A 24653-nucleotide genomic window follows, 5' to 3' on the forward strand; every position below is an offset into this window, starting at 1 on the left:
GAGAACATTCTTTACCGCAGTCCAGTGTGCCTTGCCAGGGTTCCCCTGAAACCTGCTAACCATACTCAGGGCAAAGGCTACATCAGGTCGAGTACACGTCATAGCATACATGATCGAACCTACAACCGAAGCAAAAGGTATTCGACTCATTTCTACTATCTCAGCCTCAGTGCTAGGGCTTTGTGTCTTACTCAATTTGGCGTTACTCTGGATGGGTAACTCTCCTTTCTTGGAGTCCTGCATGCTGAATCTCTTCAGCACCTTATCCAAGTAAGTACTCTGACTAAGTCCAATTAGTCTTTTACTCCGATCTCTCAAGATCCTTATCCCTAAAATATAGGCAGCTTCACCAAGATCCTTCATAGCGAAACACTTCCCTAGCCAGGACGTTACTTCCTGCAGGGTTGGAATGTCGTTTCCTATGAGTAGTATGTCATCCACATACAATACCAAAAAGCTAACTATACTCCCACTAGCCTTCACATACACACAAGATTCATCTTCACTCCTAGAAAATCCAAATTCCTTGACCTTTTCATCAAAGCAACGATTCCATCTGCGAGGTGCTTGCTTTAATCCATAGATGGATTTCTCAAGCTTACACACTCTATTAGGGTACTCATTGTTGACAAAACCCTCTGGCTGACTCATGTAAACATCTTCAGCCAACTTTCCATTAAGGAAAGCGGTTTTGACATCCATTTGCCATATTTCATAGTCATGAAATGCAGCTATGGCTAACAGAACCCGAATAGACTTAATCTTGGCTATCGGAGAAAAGGTCTCATCATAATCCACTCAAGGAATTTGAGAGAAGCCCTTTGCAACCAGTCTAGCCTTATAAGTGTGTACTTTGCCATCCATGTCGGTCTTCTTCTTGAAGACCCATTTGCACCCTACACTCTTAAGACCTGGTACATTCTCAACCAAGTTCCAAACTTGAATTTCATACATGGATTGTATCTCGCTATCCATAGCCTCTTTCCATTTAGCAGACTCGGGGCCTGCCATGGCTTCCTCGTAGCTGTTAGGGTCATCTTGACTTACTAGTATCCGATCACTAATAAGTGTCTCACCTTCTGCAGTAATATGGAATCCATAGTAATGCTCAGGTGCACTCCTAACTCTCGTGGAACGTCTTAGAGGTACAAAGTCATCAATTGGCTCAACAGGAGTTTCCTCCTCAAGTTGAGGGCTAGAGTTTGAAGTTCCTTCACCACTTGACTCTTGAATTTCTTCAAGATCAATTTGCCTCCCACTGTCTCCTTGGCTTATAAACTCTCTTTCTCGAAAGACTCCTCTTCTTACTACAAAGACCACATTGTCACTAGGTCTGTGGAAGAGGTAACCAAAGGATTGTTGTGGGTAGCCGATGAAAATACACCTCTCGCTTCGAGTTTCGAGCTTATCATGAGTCTCACGTCTCACGAAAGCCTCGCCACCCCAAATCTTGATATGGTCTAGTTTAGGTACTTTACCAGTCCACATCTCGTGAGGAGTTTTGGCAACTTTCTTTGTAGGGACTAGATTAAGAATATGGGCGGCAGTCTCTAAGGCATACCCCCAGAATGAGATTGGTAGCGAAGCTCGACTCATCATGGAACGAACCATGTCTAACAAGGTTCGATTACACCTCTCAGCCACACCATTCAACTACGGTGTCCTAGGAGGTGTCAATTGTGAGACAATCCCACATTCCCTTAGATAGTCGAGGAATTCTGAACTAAGATACTCACCACCTCGATCGGATCGAAGCATCTTAATGTTCCTGCCCAATAGATTCTTGACTTCCTGTTTAAATTCCTTAAACCTCTCGAAGGTCTCTCACTTATGTTTGATTAAGTAGACATATCTATATCTACTGTAATCATCAGTAAAAGTCAAATAATAACGATTAGCATCCCTTGTGGCATGTTTGAATGGTCCACACACATCCGTGTGTATAAGGTCCAACAAACCTTCACCCCTTTCACACGAGCCTGTGAAGGGTGACTTTTTCATTTTTCCAAGTAAGCATGATTCGCAACTATCATCTGACTTTAGGTCAAACGACTCCAAGACTCCATCCTTTTGGAGTTGGCCTATGCGTTTCTTGCTTATATGTCGAAGACGACAATGCCATAATGATGCTTTATCGAAGTTATTATTATTAGGAGAATCAATACACAAAACATTATTTCCTAAGTGATCTACAACAGATACAACTTCATACACACCATCACAAGGTAATGATTTAAAATAAAGAACATTATTAAAGAAAGCATTAATCGAACCAACTTCATTATCAAATGAAAATGTGTAACCTTGTTTGTACAATGCATGAAAGGAAATAATATTTCTTGCCATTTCTGGAGAATAACAACATTTATTCAAATCTAAATTTAACCCACTACTTAGCGATAAAGTATAAACTCCAATCTTGGTGACAGGTGTAACTTTCCTATTCCCCATGATTAAGTTTATTCTTCCTTGCTCCACATTCTCACTTCTTCCTAGTCCCTGCAAGTCACAACAAATGTGAATACCACAACCGGTATCAAGGACCCAAGATTTCGAATGGGGTGAGTTATTAGAAATGATAGTGTAAATACCTGCATGGTTGGGTTTAACTCTCCCATCCTTTAGATCTTGCTGGTATTTTGGGCAGTTCCGCTTCCAATGTGATTTTTCATGGTAATAGAAGCATTCAGCCTCTTTGGGGTCAGAAGAAGGAGTGACAAAACCTTTCTTGGTTCCACTTGGAGAAGAGCCATCAAGGGTCCTAACCTTGGTACCCTTCGAAGAACTCTTTCTCTTCTTCCCTCGACTTTTCCCGATTGCCAAAACCGGAGTGGAGTTTGGAGTAGGAGTGTTAACAACCGACTTCCCCTTAAGACCTGATTCCGCGGTCTTGAGAAGTCCCTGAAGTTTGCTGAGTGTGACCTCTTCCTTATTCATGTGATATGTCATGCGAAATTGATCATAGCACGATGGTAAGGAGCGCAAAATTATATCTATTGCAAGCTCCTCAGGGAAGTTCACATTAAGCTTCAGCAATCGATCCACATACCTTTGCATTTTTTGCATGTGGCTCGTGACGGAATCCCCGTCCTTCATCATGGTTGTTATCATGGAGCAGATGATTTCATACCTCTCTTGTCGTGCACTTTGATGGTATCTTTCCATCAAATCTTGGTGCATTTCATAAGGGTAGAAATCCTCATAAGACTTTTGGATTTCTGCTATCATTGTGGCCATCATGATGCATGCTACTTTCGTAGCATCCCTTTCATGTGCCTGAAAGTCAGCGATCTCCTGAGGAGTTGCCGTGGTCTCATCAATCTCCTTAAGCTCCTTGTCGAGGATATATTCTTTGTCCTCGTAGCGGTTAATCATCCTAATGTTTCTGATCCACTCATTGAAGTTGGATCCATCAAAAGTGACTTTCCCACACAAGCTCATAAGAGTAAAGGAGCCATTAGGATTCAGCCAGAAGCAGCATTGTTTGAAGTCATCTGAAGGAAGAGGACAAGATTAGTTTAGATATTAAAAGACTCCTTAATAAAACACCCAAATGTAATATTAAGGCTAGGATCCATTCACAATATATTATAACTAAGAAGAGGTATGCCGTAATCTAAGCTATAACATATTTGAAAGGTAGGTGAATGACGATTCACCAATTTCCACCACGAAAACCGAAATATTAGATATTAGGTTTTATGATTGGTTCTTAGAAATTCCTAGATTCTTTGGGATTCAATGAACTTTTCAAAGGCATGTTTCAATCTCGAGTGTGCCCTCCAAGTTTTGTGACTGGGATACCGAGGATCACAAAACGAGGTGTGAAGTAACCATGCAAATCACTTGGTACCCTTAAAGTTTATCACTCAATCGATGTGCCAGTAAACCACACACGCTCCATCGATACTATAATAAACCTTAAGTCACCCTTTACCTATCTTGTTAAGTCCAAGTTAGTGTGCCGGTTAACCACACACGTTCCACCAACGACTTAGACAAAGTGTAAAGTGTAATTTCATGGATTAGCACCTTATTCACATTTTCCTAAAGTAACTAAGATTGGGAATTTAGTAAAACATTTAGTTACTTTATAATATTCATCATACTTTGAATGAGAATTTATAAGTCCTTATCTTACCCATTCGGCTAACGACCCTCCACCAGTTAAGCAAGCGGTGGGTGAGAGTAGACACCCATTAAGTCACCATTTTATAGGCAACAACCTTATACCCACCTTATAGACCGGCTTCGTGAATGAGGCGTACTAGCGGTAAGACGACTTTGTTCTTATACATATATATATATATATATATATATATATATATATATATATATATATATATATATATATATATATATATATATATATAATTATTAAATCATCATAACATAAGTATAAGGGTTGAATTTTAACTTTTCAAATTCTAAGGGTTGGAACTAAAGTTTTAACTGAACTTTACTTGTTCCAAAACTTGAGGGAACGTTTTGTAACTTTCAAAACTTTTCATTTCTTGTAACTTATGAGTTTAATAGAGTAATAAAATGAAGACTCTTCATTTTTCTAACTCTTGTGTTCTTTTTAATGGTTTTAATTCAAGTGTGACTCTTGGTTTTCCATAACTTGAGGACAAGTTATGGACTCCATTAAAAACACAATATGATCAAGAATTAATCTACCACATAGGTTACAAATAATTCCTATGATCATCTAAAACATCATAAGAACAAGAACATGAATATGAACACATTTATAAATCAAAATTACACTTAAAACTTTGTAATTTTGATAACTAGTTGTGTAAATGAATTAGAAAGAACATTACACCATCAAAACAAGTTTTCAAGTACCAAAACAGTTTAGGGTAATGTTTCTAGTCCATTTCCAGCAACTAAAGTCGAAATTCTGCAATCTGTCGACCCTACTCGCCGAGTGCATGGACTTACTCGCCGAGTTGGTTGAAGTTACACGTGAACTCGATGAGTCCCCCCTATGGACTCGACGAGTCCATTCGTAGACAGCAAGATTTTTGAATTTTTTCAACTTTTAAGCACAAATAAAAAAACAAACAAGCCTAGACTCTGATACCACTGATGGGTTTTGAGCATTCTAACACTTCCTAAGTGTACATGCAACCCTAATAACCTTGGATCTATGTTTGTCTAATTATCATGCAAAGTTGAATTCCAAGGCTATATTCCTATCTAGCATACATGGGGAACAATTTTAACTTGAATGATAGATAGAATACCTTACCTTGTAGTTGCTTGTGTTCCTTGAAACCTTATGAGCCTAGCACCCCAAGTGTGATGCCTCAAATGCTTCACACAACACCAAATGCTCTTGGAAAGACTTTTGAGAGAATGCACACTTCTTGAAATTGGCCAAGCCCTCTTGTTTCCTTAGTGTAGCCAATTTTGGTGGAGAATATGATTCTTATATAGTGTTGACACATCTAGGGTTACACCATGTAAACCCTAATGTGTCATGACTCTTCATTTCCATGACCCATGGGTTTGTAACTCCCATGGAGCATCCATGGAGCATCCTATGGGTGGAACCCAACTTGATAGTCCATGGAGCCTCTTAGCCCACTATACAAGATATGGATGATTTACATAATCAACCCATATATTTAATTAGTTATCTTTTGATCACTTAATTAATTCTAAATTAATTCTTGATCAAACTAATCAAATAATATTATTAATATATTAGAACTTATAATATATTAATAACCTCCAAGTGTTATTTCTCTAATTTAGTCTATCCAATTGCATGGTGCCATGCAACCCAAATGGACCATGCCGGGTCGGGTCAAGTACATACCAGAAATAGTTATGGACTTAGACACCTTATCCAATAGCATAATTCATATAATCAATACATCATTAGATTCATCTTAATTCTTCTTCTTCTTCTCTTCTATTTGATCTGACATCATCCAATTGATTGGGATTCCGCACCATCAATTAGATCTGATTGATACAAAATCAATTTTGGGGACTTACAATTGGTATCAGAGCTTGGATTGTTTGAGTCAGTTTTGTCAGATCTGGAGCTTGTTTGATCTTATTTTGAAAAGATAATTGCGTTTTTTTGATAGATTTCTGAAAAATAAGGGGGGTTACATCTTTGCATTTTTCATAAAAACGAGTTTTTGATCGAGTTTTAGAGCAAAAAAGGGTGAAAAACGTCATTTTTTTCGCGAATCTGTTGAAGGTTTGCAGCCAGGGAGTGTGCGGCCAGGATCCGAAGTTCGTATTGTGTACCTTTAAAAAAATAAAGGAATTTTTGAGGCTCCAAAGATTCGAACTTGGGACCCCTAAGTCATATAACACGCCTATTACCACTTGAGCTACAAGGCAATTTGTTAGTTTTCTAACTCGTTTAAATTTTATACACTTCGCAGCAGCAGCAATTAACCAAAAGAAATTTTGGATGTGCCAAGAATCGAACCTTGGTCATCTGATAAACAAACCTCACGCCTTACCATATCATCTAGCCTGGTAAATACTATATCACTTCCCTTTTTAATTCATAAAGACTCCATATCGATTCTAATTTCACATTTTTGACATATTTTACAAAAAAATTAATTTCCTTTATTTTCAGCTTTCATTTTCACCCAAAAACATTAGTTTTTAATTTATGACTTTTATTTTTGATTTTTGACTTTAAAATTTAACCATTCACTTTTAAAATTAGAGCTTTGACTTTAAACTTTGATTTTTTTCGTTTTAACTTTTAAAATTTCAAATTTTGCTTTTCGGTTTGATTTTTAAGTTTGACTTTTTAAATTTGACTTTTAAGGTTGACTCTCTCAGTTATTAAGTCAAAGGGCAATTAAAAATAATAATAATAATAATAAATTAAAAAAATAAAAAAAATAAAAATAAATAATAATAATAAAATGAGTTCCACATCAATTCAGGTAAATGAATCTTGTTGCTCTCCATCTTGTGTTAAAACTATTAAATTTTTACGAGAATCAATAGATCTAATCAAAAGGGAAAATGAGGATCTAAAATATGTGAAGTACACCATTAGGAAAGAACAAAAACCCCTGAAAGCTCAATTAGAAGCCAAAATCAAGGATTTCCGAAAACTACAAGAAGATTACAGCAACAAGTGTGAAAATTATGATCACATTAAGAAAAAACTTACTGCTGTAACTGAAGAACTTGAAGCTTTGAAAATAAAGTGTGGAAAAACAGATGTTAATTTCAAAAATTACATCGCATCAAGTAAGACAGTCGAGTCCTTATTTGAAAATCAATTGAAATTCAAAGATAATCAAAACAAGGGTCTAGGGTATGATTGTGTTCCTCCACCTTTCAATCATAACTACACATCCATCCTTATGACACATGAAGAAATTGACAAGGAGGCACATCTCCAATATGGGAAACCTGTTGCAGTTGTGCCAGAAAAGGATAAAGTGAACGTTTCTAATGATTCCGTTACATGTGCAGGTAAAGTAGCAGAAGATGAGAACAAGGAGAAAACTATTGGACAATCGAATGACTCCTTGAACTCTGAATATGTTGCTTCGAACTTAGTTGCTTCTGATCAACCTGCTGTTGAGAAATACATGCCTCCAAAACAAGCAAAGCCGACGGCTTGCTGTAAGTGTGCATGTGGGAACAACCATAAACAAGGCAAGGATACGCCACCAGGGGCGGGAAGAAACAACTCCACAATGACGAAAAATACATGTTTTCACTGTGGAACAGCTGGACACATTGCCAGAAATTGTCCTAATCATGCATATGTTCCCTACTATGCACAAGGATGGCAGAATGCGCCAAGAGGGAGATACTCCAAAAGAAACCCCTCAAGGTCACATTTAGACAATGGTGACTGGAACGCACAGAAGGCCAAGAATCAGACCCACAAGGCCAATAATCTGATCCCAAGGGCAAGAAGGGAATGACGGCGAAGAAGCTAAATCCAAGAGATGCTCCCGTGAATCCAAAATCAAAGTCATATCAACGGCCAACTTCAAGTTCAAAAACAAGTACCGAGGCACCCATCAGATCGAAAAAGAAATGGGTTAAACCTAACTACAAATGGGTTCCAAAGGTTCAATCTCCCAAATCTCCTAATGACTACAACATTTCCACATCTTCGGTTTTTAGATATGCAGGATATGTCATGGGAGATAGTACCCTGCAAACATGACAAAGGACAACCCAGTTTCAAAATGGAATGGGTTCCAAATACCAACTTATCTCGCTCTGTTTCGGAGTAGATATGGAGGCATATCATCAGACTTTGGTTTGTTGATAATGGTCGCTCCTGGCACATGATAGGGGACATTTTTCAATTGTACAACACTCAGAACTTTGTTTGAGAGTATATGTCCTTTACGGGAGAAAGGAAATAAGGAAGGGATCACAGATTGGGGTTTCTGCTTAATGATGTGAAGAATTTTTGGAACTGTTCTGAGTTTATACGTGTTGTTCTCAGACCTTTTGGATGCAAATTCAATCGGTGACTTACAGTTTGAGTTTTCTTCTCTATACTCCTGATTTTATCTTACTCTGATTCGTTTTAAAGACAATTTTCATTTTGTTAATAGTTTTTCGTTAGTAGTTATTATTGGGAAGTGATATCAACAAGTGGTAATAGGCAATCTGAGTCTGTGTAAAGTACCAAAGTTGAATTGTTTAGGCTTTGTGTTCGATGCGCTGGTAGGCATGAAGGATTTAAATGGACTTGACTAGGCAAAGATGAACTTAAGAAATCAAAAGACTTGACAAATCTTGACCTAAATAGATCCGTTTAGCCTGACAATACGACGCTCGGATAGGTTGAGCAGGGAGATATACATGAGAATCCACCAGTCACATTAAGAAAACCCGTATCTAGAACTCTGGTTGATCTTTTCCTCGATGTACGGATTCTGTCCTTAATTCCGATATTGACAGGGTGACAGGGGAATTCCGATAAAGTAGGTCTGTAGAAAATTATTTTTTTTCTTTCTTACTGTTAGTCATATGTTGCCTCGTTTACGTGATTGGAAGAGATCCGACCTGGACTGCAATATATGCAAATCTATTTCTCTAAATATTATGTCAATGAAAATCTTCATATCTGTTAGCCATATGTTGTCTCCTTTGTGTGATTAATAATCCGACCTGGTACACAGCATATGCAACCTTCTACTTCTCAATCCCTCTAAAAACTATAATTAATAATAATCTAAATTTATCCTCTCTATGAATAATAGTCCGCTCACCTAAAGTATCGAGTATCTCGAAAGTTCTTGATTATTGGGGAATATCCCCAAGCGGGAAACATGTTCTAGTATATCTAAAATTGAACAATTCTAGATTGTCTGTAGATCTCGCTGCTCAATTTAGAAGGACAACAATATCCTTGGTTGTCGTCAGATAAATGGTCCTTAGGAAATTTATCGAGTAACGTAGGATCAATCTGTCCTGTCACTTATAGCATGTCCAAAATTTGTCACAATTTTTTGTGCTTAAGTGGACCACAATACCGGCGATCGACCAGATCTATTCATGAAGGAGAAGGTACTGACAAACGGATTAAGACTGTCTAACAACTTTGATCCAAAATATTTTTATTTTTGTTAAATTTTTTCATAGTTTTACTCTATACACAAATTTAGGCGGGGGGGGGGGGGGGGGGGGGATTTAAAAACAATCATAAATCAAACAAAAATCAGAAAAATTCAAAAATCAAACAAAAAAAATAGAAAATTAAAAATCAGAAGAAATATGGTGTTATTTCTGTTTTATTTTTTTCATAAAATATCAAAAATCCAAAAATATTTTTTGTGTGCTAATTTTTCTTTTAGTTTTGTTTTGTCTTGAAAAATGATTTCAGGCCTAGATTAGACTTGTGGAGACTGTATCGAGATTTTTGAGCCTAAGCTTCATCCGTGAGCATCGAAGAATTTTCATTCGAAGGAGAAACAAATGAAGATTATTCTTTCAACATTTAATCTGTCAACCCCAAAAGCATGGTGAAGCTGTACTTTGAGATTATGTGACAGATTGCATTGAAGCCTCCACAATCAATGTAACAGCCCGGATCTCCAGGTATCTTTACTTTCATATTTTTGGTATTTAGTGAGGGGACTCAGCGATTTGGAGGTCGAACTCGCCGAGTCGGGTCGCGGTTTTGGACGGAGGTTCGCGTCCGGACTCGGCGAGTCCAAGGGATGGACTCGGCGAATCCAAGGGATGGACTCGGCGAGTCCGAGCTGTTTTAATGAAACCCTAATTTCCCAGTCCTAAGCCCTATTTAAAGGACCTTATGGCCATCAATTGTGGCCACCTTGAGCCTTGAGTTCACCCAAGCGGCTGAGAGACCTTGTGAGTGAGATAAGAGGCTTTTTGTTCATCATTTTGTGTGATATTGCAAGAAAGGAAGGAGAAGATCAAGCTTGAAAAGCTGGGGAGCTTGGATCTTCTTCTATTTCATCAAGGGAACCTTCTTGAGGTAACTTTCAGAGCTAAACTTCATATTTTGGTTGATGTGTCAAATCTAGGGTTTCTTCTTGCCTTATTTGGCATGGAGTTGAAGTATGAAAGGTTCCATGGAGATATGGAACCTAGATCTGGACCTTAGTAGGTCCAGAAGGCCCCAAATGATATGCTTTATGTCCATTCTTTTTAGTTGGAAGATAGGGTTGCTATATTAGAGGTTATTTCCCCAAAAAGAGCCTTGTATGTGTTGCATGGCGGCCAAGACTGAGACTTTACGTGATAAATGAGCTTGGGAAGGCCAAATCTATGTGTGTATGGAACGGATCTGACCGAAAAAGCAACTTTTAGCTGATGCATGGCATAGACTCGCCGAGTCTGAAGAATAGACTCGAAGAGTAGCTTGAAGATTGTCCTTTAGACCACCCAGTGTGTAGTCCTGCCGAGTTGTGGGTGACTCAGTGAGTCACAGAGAGTTAGAAAGGTATTTGACAGGTGGACCGAGTCGAGTTGGGACTCGCCAAGTTGTCCTTGCGACTCGGCGAGTTGAGTCGCGCTGGCCCCGTGATTCATGCCCAGGTGGAACTCGTCGAGTCAGGGGAGTACTTGACGTGTCAAAGGGAAAATCCTTGCGAGTTGGTGAAAACGCGTAGACTCGCCGAGTCACTCTTGTGCGCTCGCCGAGTCCGGTCAATTTGACCAAAGACTGTTGACCAAGTTGACCAGTGTTGACTTGATAAGGATGGTCAACCTTAGTGATACAAGTAATAATTATAGATATATGATGTTATAGGAGGATTACAGCTTGGGGGTTCGAGCACAAGTGATTTCCAAGGTTCATGAGTTATCGAGACATACGAGGTGAGTCTTCTCACTATACTGTACCCAGAAGGGTTTGACTGTGTGACCGGAAGGTCGAATATGATGTGAGATGTATGCATTATGTGTGATAAGTTATTCGTTATATGTGCCATGTATGATATGCTTGTTATGGGCCGGAAGGCATTATGTTATGGGCCAGAAGGCATTGTAAAATGGACCGTAAGGTTGACGTGGGTAGGACCGGAAGGTTTACCCAGTTGGGAAGGAAGTCCCCTAAGACACATGGACTGGAAGGTCAGGGCCTGGAAAGGCGTATGTGCGTAGGTTGTATTTTAGGGAACCTACTAAGCATTTATGCTTACAGTTGTTGTGTTATGTGTTTCAGGTACTAGCGAGGACTATCACACCCCAAAACCAAGAACGGCGGAAACGTTCTGGGGCGGAGGACGTCATGTAAGTATCACAACACAGTAAATGTAAATAAGCAAACAACATCATCCATTGCATTAAATATATAATTTTAATACAAGTGTGTTCTGTACATTATAGACACCAAAAATAACGTATATCAAAATAATAAGATGAGTCTTGAATGCGCTCCATCTTCTCAAAAGCTGGCCTCGGTACCTATCTACTGATGACCTGAGAATACAAGTTATTTTGAAAGAGTTTATCAGCATTAAGCTGGTGAGTTCATAAGTGTTTTTGTGTCGGTATCTGTCATCCAAATGTTTGAACATGTATAAAGTATAAGTTTGTAAAATGTACGTAAAGATTTGAAATTATTTGTAAAAGTTTGAATCTCTCAGAAAAACCTATATTTTCTATTAAAGTAGCCTTCTACCAAGGCTTAACTGTTTTGTATGCTCATTTGATGTAAAAGTGTGTAATTTCCCAAATGTAACTATCATTTAACAAAATATAGTTTGTACATAAACGTTTAAGTGAGGTTATCACTAAAAATATGTAATGGGTAAATTATTGTAGTACTGTAGCCTTGTATTATAAGAACTACTGCTGTACTAACTACCTTAAACCGGATTTATATTAAGGCATTACGTGATAAATTGCACCATACTATCGACTAGCAACAACGACAAATGAATGGTCGTAATAACGGAATGACGTTTGGCACCCGCAGACCTGCAGGTCCGGCTGTAGCTAGCAGCAAGGTGTAGGATTGTCAATCCAGTATAGATCTATATGCAAACTCACGCTCTCCCTTCAAGAGAATTCTGGCTACAACTTGAGCCATGACAGTTAAGTCATGCTCCGATTTAAATCACAATAATAAAGTATTCATGTATATGTATTGTTTCTCGTTCTAGTATATGTATATGTATTGTTTCTAGCATCATTGTACATGTATTGTTTCTAGTATATGTATATGTATTGTTTCTAGCATCATTGTATAAGTATTGTTTCTAGTATATGTATATGTATTGTTTCTAGCATCATTGTATATGTATTGTTTTATGTGTTGTGTTACCCCGATGGTAACTAACTATTGATGTACTGATAAATATGAATATGGAAGTACTTTTATGTCTATACATGTATATATGATATATAACTAATGTTGAAACGACCTTCGGATTGTCACCCGAAATCCCACCAGACCACATCTCAGTGCGCGAAAAGGAAATAGGGCGGATGGCCTTCCTAAGCCCTTTAAACATTACTTATATATATACATATATGGGCATGCAATTTATAAGAAGTAAAACAAAGTTTAATAAAATCATTTGATAAGTAAAAAGAGTTTGTAAAACATTTGAAGTGAAACAGTTTGAACATTGGTAAAAATCGTTGTTTTCCTAGTTATTAATCACATGTGATTAAATGCAATCACATGTTATTGAAGCAATAACTATAAGTATTTGACTTGTATTCCCCCCCCCCCCCATAAAGTATTTAAAACATTTAAAATCATTTCAAAGGTTGATTCAAGGGGTATGAACTCACTTGTGGTGAGTCGTTTGAATTGTAGTGTCAAATACCGTGCTAAGTGTCAAACGGAGACTTGTTCACACGTTCGAGCCTAGTTATCATATAATAAGCATATATATAACCAATTAGCCACATAATAACTTAAATAAATAAGTTAAGACACTTAGGAAACATGTAAACACTTTTATGAGTGTTTAAGGTTCAAATGGTTGCATCTAAGTTGCTACGGGACAAGGCAAAAGGGTTTGAAACATCAAATGGCCTTGCATAGGAGTTCACCACCCAACAAACCCCACACCTTGGAGTTTACGGCCGTAAACTCATGGGTTTATGGCCGTGAACTCCTCAAAGGGTGGTCTTGGGTGTTTTATGGTGCTATCTTGATCCTAGAACACTCCTAGCTTTGTTGGAATAACACATGAAGTAGTTTAAGGCTCTAGAATACCCTATAGTGGAGTTTTCGGCCTAAAGTCCATTTACCCTAGAGTTTACGGCCGTAAACTCCTATGGGGTGATGGCTTTTAATTGTTTTGAGGCTCTTACACATCAAGGATGGCTTCCATGAATTTATCTAAGGCTAATGGGGACAAGAGGCACACTTTTGTGCCTTCACTTGGAGTTTACGGCCCAAGATATGTTCCTTGGCCGTAAACTCCTTTCAAGGAGTGATTTTTATGTGTTCTACTCTCCATTCTAGTCCCAAGTACTCAAGGTAAATTGTCTTAAGGCCTAAGGTGTGCTTGGAATGCTTTTTACCCTTAGAAAAGGGGTTTACGGCCCAAGATCCTTCCTTGGCTATAAACTCCTATAATTCTATCATTTTGAAGTGTTTTGAAGTCCAAACTAAGCACAAGTATTAGTGGTTAAAGTCCTTAGGCTCAAGGAGGCAAGTTAGGGCATGTTTGACCCTTAAAAAGGGGTTTACGGCCCAAGAAAGTTCCTTGGCCGTAAACTCCTCTAACTTGTTGATTTTGGATGCTTTCTAGTCTATAAAGATCATACACAAGGTCCTTTACACGTTGTCTAACACGGAATCGGGACTAGGAAGCCTTAAAGTTCCATTTTGGAGTTTACTCCCGAAGAACGTTCTTGGGCGGTAAACTCACGGATCTTGTATTTTGGACATGTAATTGATGTTATAAAGCATATCACAAGTATTAAAACACGTTTAGGAAAGTAGACTCACAATCTGGGATGAAAACCCGAAGATCCATCAGAGAGAATTGGCTTTTCTCTAGTTGGAATTGTGAATAATGAATTAATTAAATTCAGAAATCTATTTATAGTCCTGGAATATTTTGACAGAAAATATTTTTATTCCAGAAGTCGGACTATAACATTATGAAACTTAAAATGTTCAAGTTTCACAATTACAGGAGCATCCACTCTCCTGATACGTCCAGAAACGTAAACCCTAATGTACACAAACTTGTTCGGACAAGTCTGAAATTTACAGAAATTGGACTAGCTTCTATTGAATAGATAATGTTCGTACAATGGAAATTTCGGGTTGTCACAAGGATCGTGGGACGGCGTGATCGTACACACACTCGGGGAAAACTATTTTGTGAACTTTGTTATGTAATCGGTTGTGACAATATTATTTACATTGGAACTTAAATTATTACTCGATGTTTGATGTTTGTAAAAATGAAAAATTGGTTTAAAAATTATGTTGTTACAAGTTGGTATCAGAGCCTTGGTTTGAGGGATTCGGGTACACCTTCGGGCGTAACTGAACTCAAATCGGGGATTTGAGAAAATTTTAATAAATCAATAAAATTTGATAAGTGATTTTGAAACAACCAAAGAAAAGGAGTGTGTATGGTCAGCCAGCGCCCGAACGGTAAAATCCCCAAAATAGTCTTACAATATGTGTTATGAGATATGATATGATATGATTCGCATACTAGTAGACTAGGTATACATATTAGGGCTAGAGTGGCCTGATTTTGTGATGCCTTAGTCTAGGGAAACCTGCTTCTATGAGGTGCTTGAGAGCGAGTGGGTAACTAGTGTATGACAAGAATAGAGTACTCAGGATTCGGGGTTTGGGGAGGAGGACTTGGGGTAAATACTGACGCGGTGTAATTGGTAGTATTGGGCCCGTACTACTAAGGATATCGGGTCAGTGGGCAACCCAAGTAAGAATCCCTGGGTATCGGAGACTGAGTAGGACTGCGTTATCGAGTGCGATTATGCCCGATAGAGTCTCTTATATTTTTATGTTGTATTTCAGAGACATCGTGGTTGGACCACGACACAGACCTGGTATGAGTAGTGTCACTGACGAGGAGCTTCGTCAGATGATTCTAAGGAGGTAGCTGCAGCGATCCGGGCTGAGATTTCGGAAATGTTTGGGTCTATTAAGACCACGCTGATGGAGACATTTGATGAGTGGTACGCCGCGTTGACTGAGGCCGCAGCCGCTGCAGCTACCGCAGCTGTGGCCGCTGCTAGACCACAGGGAGGTGACTCATTGCTGTTCTGGGAGTTCAGCAACACAAAGCCACCTGAGTTTGACGGGACGCAGGGTCTGATCGCTGTGATGAGATGGATTGCTGATATCGAGGGATGCTTCTACACTTGTTCATGTCCAGAGCATCTGAGGGTACGGTTCGCCTTAAACCAGCTCCGTCTGGGAGCAAAGGATTGGTGGAAGTTCGTGACGACGAACTTCACTCTAGCAGAGGTTTTAGTTGTGACTTGGGAGAGGTTTACTGCTATGTTCAGAGATGAGTACGTTCCCCAGGTGGAGAGGGAACGGTTGGTTCAGGAGTTCTTGACCCTCAAGCAGGGTAATGATTTTTTCACGGTGATCACGCGAAAGTTTCGTGAGAGGGTGATGTTCTGCCCCGAGAAGGTGTCCACGGAGCAGGCACGAATGAATCAGTATTTGGGAGTGCTGAGGTAGGCTATCCGGGAGTTCGTATCGAACTCGTCATATCAGACTTTTGCTGAGCTTCAGGCAAATGCCAGGAAGCGTGAGATCGAGTTGGAGACCCAGGCCAGGGAGGAGGCCGAGTCTCAATGGATGGATCGGCGGCCGGCTCAGTCTCAGCTGGCAGCCAAGCGGACCAAGTCCGCCGATTCGAGATCTGGAGGTCAGAAGGCCCGCACTTGCGGAAAGTGCGGCAAGGGTCACGAGGGGGCATGTTGATCGGGTGCTTGCTACAAGTGTGGCAAGGAGGGTCACATTGCTAGGGATTGCCCCAATGGATTCATGGTTTGCTTTCATTGCAACCAGACCAGCCATTGGAAGGCCGAGTGCCCCCAGCTTCGCCAGGGATCTACGCCTGCTGCCAGGGTTCCCGAGATTCGGCCAGTGAAGGCCGAGGCTCCGAAGGCTCACGGAAGAGCTTTCCAGTTGACTGCGGAGGAGGTCCACGCGGCACCTAATGTCGTAGCCGGTATGTATTCTTTCATGTATTTACCTTTATACTGAGATATTGTGCTTATATTATGATATGCGTAAGTACTTTTCTTGTGAATTATGTGCCTGCTTTGGTATTATTTGAATCGGGTGCGAGTCGGTCTTTTGTTTCGTTGGCTTTTAGCCAGCACATTGGTATTGATCGGGAGGTGATGAGTCGACCCCTGCAAGTTGCTATAGCAAATGAGAAAGCGGTATAGGCCACTGAGGTGATTCGAGGATGCGTGCTCGAGATTTTTGGGGTCGAGTTCCCTATAGACTTGGTTCCTATAGCTATGGGAGATGTCTGCGTTATCGTGGGCATGGACTGGTTGAGCAAGTTTGGAGCAGTCATTGACTGCGAGAGATAGCTGGTGATAATCCGAGACCCTAGTGGGGGAGTGCTCACGGTTTATGGCGAGGGGACCCGGTGTGGGTCGGCGTTTTGTTCGGCTGCCAGGGCAAGGCAGAGTTTGCAGCAGGGCTAAATGGATTCATAGCCTACGTGATGGATACTCGAGTGGCCGCGGGGAGGCCTAATTCGATTGATGACGTTCCGGTTGTATGTGAGTTTTCGGATGTGTTCCCCGAAGAGTTACCAGGTGTGCCTCCGGAGAGGCAAGTGGAGTTTCGTATCGATTTGGTTCCGAGAGCGGTGCCCATCGCCAAGGCGCCTTATCGTCTCGCTCCACTGGAAATGCAGGAGTTATCCTTGCAACTTCAGGAGCTGTTGGGAAAGGGATTCATTCGACCGAGTAGCTCACCTTGGGGAGCGCCGATTTTGTTCGTCAAGAAAAAGGATGGTTCACACCGGATGTGTATCGATTACCGGGAGTTGAACAAGTTGACGGTTAAGAACCGGTATCTGTTACCTAGGATCGACGATCTGTTCAATCAGTTGCAGGGAGCATCTTGGTTCTCCAAGATTGACTTGAGGTCGGGGTACCATCAGATGAGGGTTTGAGAGGAAGATATCCAGAAGATTGCTTTTAGAACTCGTTATCGACATTATGCGTTTGTGGTGATGCCTTTGGCGCTCACCAATGCCCCAGCCGCGTTCATGGATCTTATGAACCGGGTGTGCCGACCGATGCTGGATCGGTCGGTGATCGTATTCATCGATGATATTCTGGTGTATTCGAGGACTAGGGATCAGCATGAGGAACATTTGAGGGAGATTCTTGGGGTTTTGAGATCGGAGAGACTATATGCCAAGTTCTCCAAGTGTGATTTCTGGTTACGAGAGGTCTAGTTCCTCGGGCATCTTGTTAACCAGAAAGGGATATTGGTCGACCCGGCCAAGATTGAGGTGGTGTTGAGGTGGGAGGTGCCGAGATCGCCCACCGAGATCAGGAGTTTTATGGGTTTGGCTGGATATTATCGCAGGTTTATCAAGGGCTTCTCCAAGATCGCTGTGCCACTTACTAGGATGAACCTGAAGGGTGTTACGTTTTCATGGGGTCCGGAGCAGCAGTCCTCATTCGAGATGCTTCGTCAGAAATTGTGCGAGGCTCCGGTACTTGCACACCCAGAAGGGATGGAGGATTTTATGGTGTACTGTGACGCCTCTATATCGGGTTTGGGGGCGGTTCTTATGCAGAGGGTTCATGTGATAGCGTATGCTTCGAGGCAGTTGAAGCCTCATGAGTCGAGATATCCTACCCACGACCTGGAATTGGGGGCTGTGGTGTTTGCCCTCAATATCTGGCGACACTATTTGTATGGGGTTCGGTGTACGATATACACGGACCATAAGACCTTGAAGTACTTGATGGATCAGCCAAATCTGAATATGCGACAGAGGAGGTGGTTGGATGTGGTAAAGGATTACGATTGTGAGATCCTATACCACCCGGGCAAGGCTAATGTGGTAGCCGACGCGTTGAGCCGTAGGGCGGAAAGCACCTCGATCCAAGATATTTGTATGAGATTGACGGTATTGACCCTGATTTTGGATATTATACGAGGAGCTCAGGCAGAGGCTGCGAGGCCAGAACATCAGAAGAAGGAGCGGGTTGTATGTCAGGTATCAGGATTCGTCACGGATGGTCGAGGGCTTATGACTTTTCAGGGTTGGATTTGGGTACCTTTGTGGGAGGTGCGTGTAGTATTTTGATGGACGAAGCACATCGATCGAAATTCTCGATTCATCCCGGTGCTACGAAAATGTATTTGGATCTTAGGAAGGAGTACTGGTGGCCCTGTATGAAAAGGGATGTCGCTTGGTTTGTCAAGAGGTGCTTGACTTGTCGGCAGGTCAAGGTCGAGCACCAGCGACCGCACGGGAAGCTGCAACCGCTAGATATTCCCGAATGGAAGTGGGAACAAATCACTATGGATTTCATCACCAAGTTACCACGGACTGCGAGGGGAGTCGATGCGATTTGGTTGATCGTGGATAGGCTGACGAAGAGCGCTCATTTTCTAGCCATCAGCGAGAGCCCTTCTGCGGAGAAGTTGGCAGAGTTATATGTGAGGGAGGTAGTATCACGACATGGTGTGCCGATCTCGATTATTTCGAACCGTGATGTGCGTTTCACTTTCAGGTTCTAGAAGAAGTTTAACAAGAAAATTCCAGCTACTTTTTATGGGGAGTTTGTTGGGCCAATTAGAAAAGAAAGTTATAAACCAAGGGGGAGATTGTTGTTTTAAAATATGTTTTATACTTTGTTTTTCTAGGAAAATATATTTTTATGTAATGATGTATCTATTTGCGGTTTGTGTGTACGGCTGTACACGTGTTTACGGCCGCACACCCTATGTATGGTCATACACAGGGTGTGCGGCTGTACACATGTGAACGGCTGGAGGTCCATATAAATAGATGTAATGGGTAGACGAGTGTAAGGCTACAGAAGAGAGAGAAAGCTAGAGAGAAGAAGTGTGTGTGAGAGAGAATCTATTGTAAGGAGCATAATTCATATCATCAATACATCATTAGATTCATCTTAATTCTTCTTCTCCTTCTACTCTATTTGATCTGACATCATCCAATTGATTGGGATTCCGCACCATCAATTGGATCTGATTGATACACAAGCAATGTTGGGGACTTACAATATCACTTCTAAGCTCAAAACACTCAAATGGAAATTAGGGTTTCATTCTTAGGGTTTACAAAGTTAGAGGCTGTTCATACGAAGGTCAAAGAGTTGGGCACAAACCCTAAAAATTAGAGTATACCCCTACTGACTGTGCACCCTATGTACCTCCACATATGCCCAGCTTACGTGGTTGCATCTGCGACCAAGCCATCGACCCAGTATGCACGATCTACTCCTAGCTTACTGTTGGGTTTTGAGCAATCTAACACTTCCTAAGTGTGCATGCAACCCTAATAAACCTTGGATCTATGTTTGTCTAAATACATGCAAAATAATAATTTTCCAAGGTTTATAACCTATCTAACATGGCATGGGGAACATTTCAACATAAAAGAGTTAGAAGAGATTACATACCTTTTGGTGAGTTTGGTTCTAAGGAGTTTGAGGGCCAAGCACCAATAGTGTGAATGCCTCAAATGGAATCACAAACACCACAAACTCTTGGAAAACTTTGATGAGAGTATACACCTTGTATAAATCGGCCACACACATGCACACACACACTAGTTCACTAGTTTTCTATTAGGCTTCATTTCATGCTCCATAAGCATGCTTATATAGTGTGCATGGTTAGGGTGAAACCCTAATAACCCATGTCTTTTCCTTTTCCAAGGATCCATAGGTTAAAAGCTCCATGGATCATCCATGGACTTCCACATAAGCCTAGCCCATTAACAAATGAGTATTAGCCCACACTATATAAAACAAATAGCCCATAATTTAATTAGTCTTCCTTTTAATCTCTAAATTAATTCATAATTAATTTAAGACTAAAACTAATTAAATATCGTAACTTCATATTAATATATTATAACTCATAATATATTAATAAACATATGTGTATAACTCTCATAAAATTATCCATAATAGTTTGGATGAGATGCAACCCAAATGGACCATGCCGCTCGGGTCAAGTATATACCAAATAAGTTATGGACTTAGACACCTTATCCAATAGACTCCCACTTGGATAAGTCTAATAACTATATTTGCCTATAACTTCAGGAACCAACCAACAATCGTAGCTCTCGAAAACTCCCTCGAACAATGAAGACTCTGTCGAACTATGAAGCGCCATTTTAGATAAGTGATCACATAATCATCTATTCTCATGATATCAGCCGGAGAAACACATGGAACTATGTCTTGCTTATTGTCTAGTAGTTGTTTCTCGATTTTCCGATTTGTTTGACGAAGAACTTCACTGAACACATCGGTTTAGTTCTGACCAGGCCTGGTACATGGGTCAACACAAAATCATCGAGGGGCCCAGATATCGCTTCTATTTCTAGAAGGAACAGATAAACTTCGACTGATATGCTTGTTCTACTACTTATTGAATTGTACACAAAGGCACGTTTTATAACATCAAGTTACTGATGTGTTTACGTGCAATCAATGCACAACCAACTCATAGCTAACAACTCATATCTCTAGGTTTAAAGATTTATATGATGTTATCGTCTCACGATCACTCGAGATAAATTCCATGAAGTGATACAAGTGAGCGTGGGTTTATACCAATACTCATAACTTATGAGTACTCATGAATGTTGCAGCAACCATTGCCATGTCTAGACACCTTTAAGGCATCTACAAACCCAATTCATGACAATCTTGATTCATACCTACTTCCGACGTATGATCGATTGTGGAGGTTTGAATAAATTAATTATTCTGGAAGTCAAAACATGCAAAACTGAAACAATAGTAAATAATTGACAATGATAGTAACACTTTACTCATAAATAAATCACAAATTGTATTCATCATCAAACGTCGATTACATTTTACAAGTTTCAGGAAAACTATCTAATCTGTAAAACTAATATCGTCCCTCAGACCGATGCGTCTTGCATGCTGAAAATGCTTAACCCTCGTCAGTCCCTTCGTAAGGGGATCTGCAGGATTCTCATCCGACGATATCCTCCTTGTCACAAGGAGTCCTTCTTCAATCTTGTGTCTTATGAAGTGATATTTTCTGTCAATGTGTCGGGATCTGCCATGATCTCTTGGTTCCTTGGCTAAGGTAACCGCACCATTGTTGTCACAGAAAATCTCTATAGGTTCCTTAATAGCTGGTACAACTCCAAGGTCTCCGATGAAGTTCTTTAGCTATATTGCCTCCTTCGCTGCTTCACTCGCTGCTATATACTCTGATTCACAAGTCGAATCAGCCACCGTCTCCTGCTTGGAACTCTTCCAAGAAATTGCCCCTCCATTTAAGGTAAAGATCCAGCCTGACTGAGAGCGTAAATTATCCCTATCAGTCTGAAAACCAGCATCACTATACCCTAATACTTTCAAGTCATCACTGCCACCAAGGGTAAGGATCCAATCCTTAGTCCTCCGCAGGTACTTGAGAATGTTCTTTACCGCGGTCCAATGAGCCTTGCCAGGGTTCCCCTGATACCTGCTGACCATGCTCAAAGCAAATGCCACATCAGGCGGGTACAAGTCATAGCATACATGATCGAGCCAACTGCGGAAGCATATGGTAATTGGCTCATCTCAGCTATCTCTGCCTCTGTACTCGGACTCTGAGTCTTACTCAGTTTGGTATTGCTTTGGATCGGTAAATCTCCTTTCTTGGAATTCTCCATGTTGAACCTTTTCAACACCTTATCCAAGTAGATACTCTGACTAAGTCCAATTAGTCTTCTACTCCTTTCTCTTAATATCCTTATCCCTAAGATATAGGTAGCCTCCCCTAGGTCCTTCATAGCAAAGCACTTCCCAAGCCAGGACTTAACCTCCTGCAAGGTTGGGATGTCATTTCCTATGAGTAGTATGTCATCCACATACAGTACCAAGAAGCTAACTATACTCCCACTAGCTCTAACATACACGCAAGACTCATCTTCGCTTCTTAAGAAGCCAAACTCTTTTACCTTCTCATCAAAACAAAGATTCCAGCTACGAGATGCTAGTTTTAATCCATAAATGGATTTCTCAAGCTTGCATACTCTATTAGGGTATTCTGCATTGACAAAACCCTCTGGCTGATTCATGTACACATCCTCAGCCAACTTTCCATTAAGGAAAGCGGTTTTGACATCCATTTGCCATATTTCATAATCATGAAATGCTGCAATGGCTAACATAACCCTAATAGACTTAATCTTTGCTACCGGCGAAAAGGTTTCATCATAATCAACACCTTGAGTTTGAGTAAAACCCTTCGCAACCAGTCGAGCCTTATAAGTATGCACTTTTCCTTCCATTTCTGTCTTCTTCTTGAAGATCCATTTGCACCCGACTGTTTTACGGCCTGGTACATTGTCAACCAAGTTCCAAACTTGATTGTCATACATGGACTGTATCTCGCTGTCCATAGCCTCCTTCCATTTAGCAGACTCTGGGCCTGCCATGGCTTCCTTAACACTGCTAGGTTCATCCAAATTTACTAGTGTACTATCACTAATAAACGTATCACCTTCCGTAGTAATATGAAAACCATAATAAAACGAAGGTGTGTTCCTAACCCGTGTGGAACGCCTCGGAGGTACAGACTCGTCAGCTGGATCAATAGGAGTTTCCTCCTCAAGTTGATTGCTAGTGTCTGAGGTTCCTTCACCAATTGATTCTTGAATTTCTTCAAGATCAATCTACCTCCCACTGTCTCCTTGGCTTATAAATTCTTTCTCGCGAAAGACCCCTCTTCGTGCTACAAAGACCACATTCTCACTGGGTCTGTAGAAGAGGTAACCGAAGGATTTCTGTGGGTAGCCGATGAAAGTACACCTTTCACTTCGGGGTTCAAGCTTATCATGAGTTTCACGCCTCACGAAGGGTTCGCAACCCCAAATTTTGATGTGGTCCATATTGGGAACCTTCCCAGTCCACATCTCATGAGGTGTTTTGGAAACCTTCTTTGTAGGGACTAGATTAAGGATATGGGCGGCAGTCTCTAAGGCATACCCCCAAAAAGAGATTGGTAACGAAACTCGACTCATCATAGAGCAAACCATGTCCAATAAGGTTCGATTACGCCTCTCAGCTACACCATTCAGCTGTGGTGTCCTGGGAGGAGTCAATTGTGAGACAATCCCACACTCCTTAAGATAGTCAAGGAACTCGGTACTAAGATACTCACCACCTCGATCGGATCGAAGCATCTTAATGTTCCTGCCCAATTGATTTTCTACTACCTGCTTGAATTCCTTAAACCTTTCAAAGGTTTCGGACTTATGTTTGATTAAGTAGACATACCCATATCTACTAAAATCATCAATAAAAGTCACATAATACTGATTAGCGTCCCTTGTGGCGGTTTTGAATGGCCCACATACATCAGTATGTATTATGTCCAACAAACCCTCACCCGTCTCACAAGTTCCAGTGAAGGGTGATTTTGTCATTTTTCCAAGTAGACAAGATTCACAACTATCATCTTATTTGAGGTCAAATGATTCCAAGACTCCACTCTTTTGGAGTTGGCCTATGCGTTTCTTGTTTACATGTCCAAGACGATAATGCCACAATGATGCTTTATTTAGGCTAGTAGAAGAATCAATATACAACACATTATTTCCTAAGTTGTCTACAATCAACACAATTTCATACACGCCATCACAAGGTAATGCTTTAAAATAAAACACATTATTAAAGAAAGCATTAATACCACCACATTTATTATCAAACGAAAAGGTAAAACCTTGTTTGTACAAAGGATGAAAAGAAATAATAGTCCTCGCCATTTCAGATGAGTACACACATTTATTCAAATCTAATTTTAACCCATTATTAAGCAACAAAGTATAAACTCCAATCTTGGAAACAGGTGAAGCCTTCCTATTCCCCATGATTAAGTTTATCTTCCCATGCTCCACATCCTCACTTCTTCATAGGCCTTGCAAATCAGAACATATGTGAATACCACATCCTGTATCAAGCACCCAAGA

This window comes from Lactuca saligna, chromosome 6 (assembly GCF_052625555.1).
Source record: "Lactuca saligna cultivar CGN05327 chromosome 6, ASM5262555v1, whole genome shotgun sequence".
NCBI lineage: Eukaryota > Viridiplantae > Streptophyta > Magnoliopsida > Asterales > Asteraceae > Lactuca > Lactuca saligna.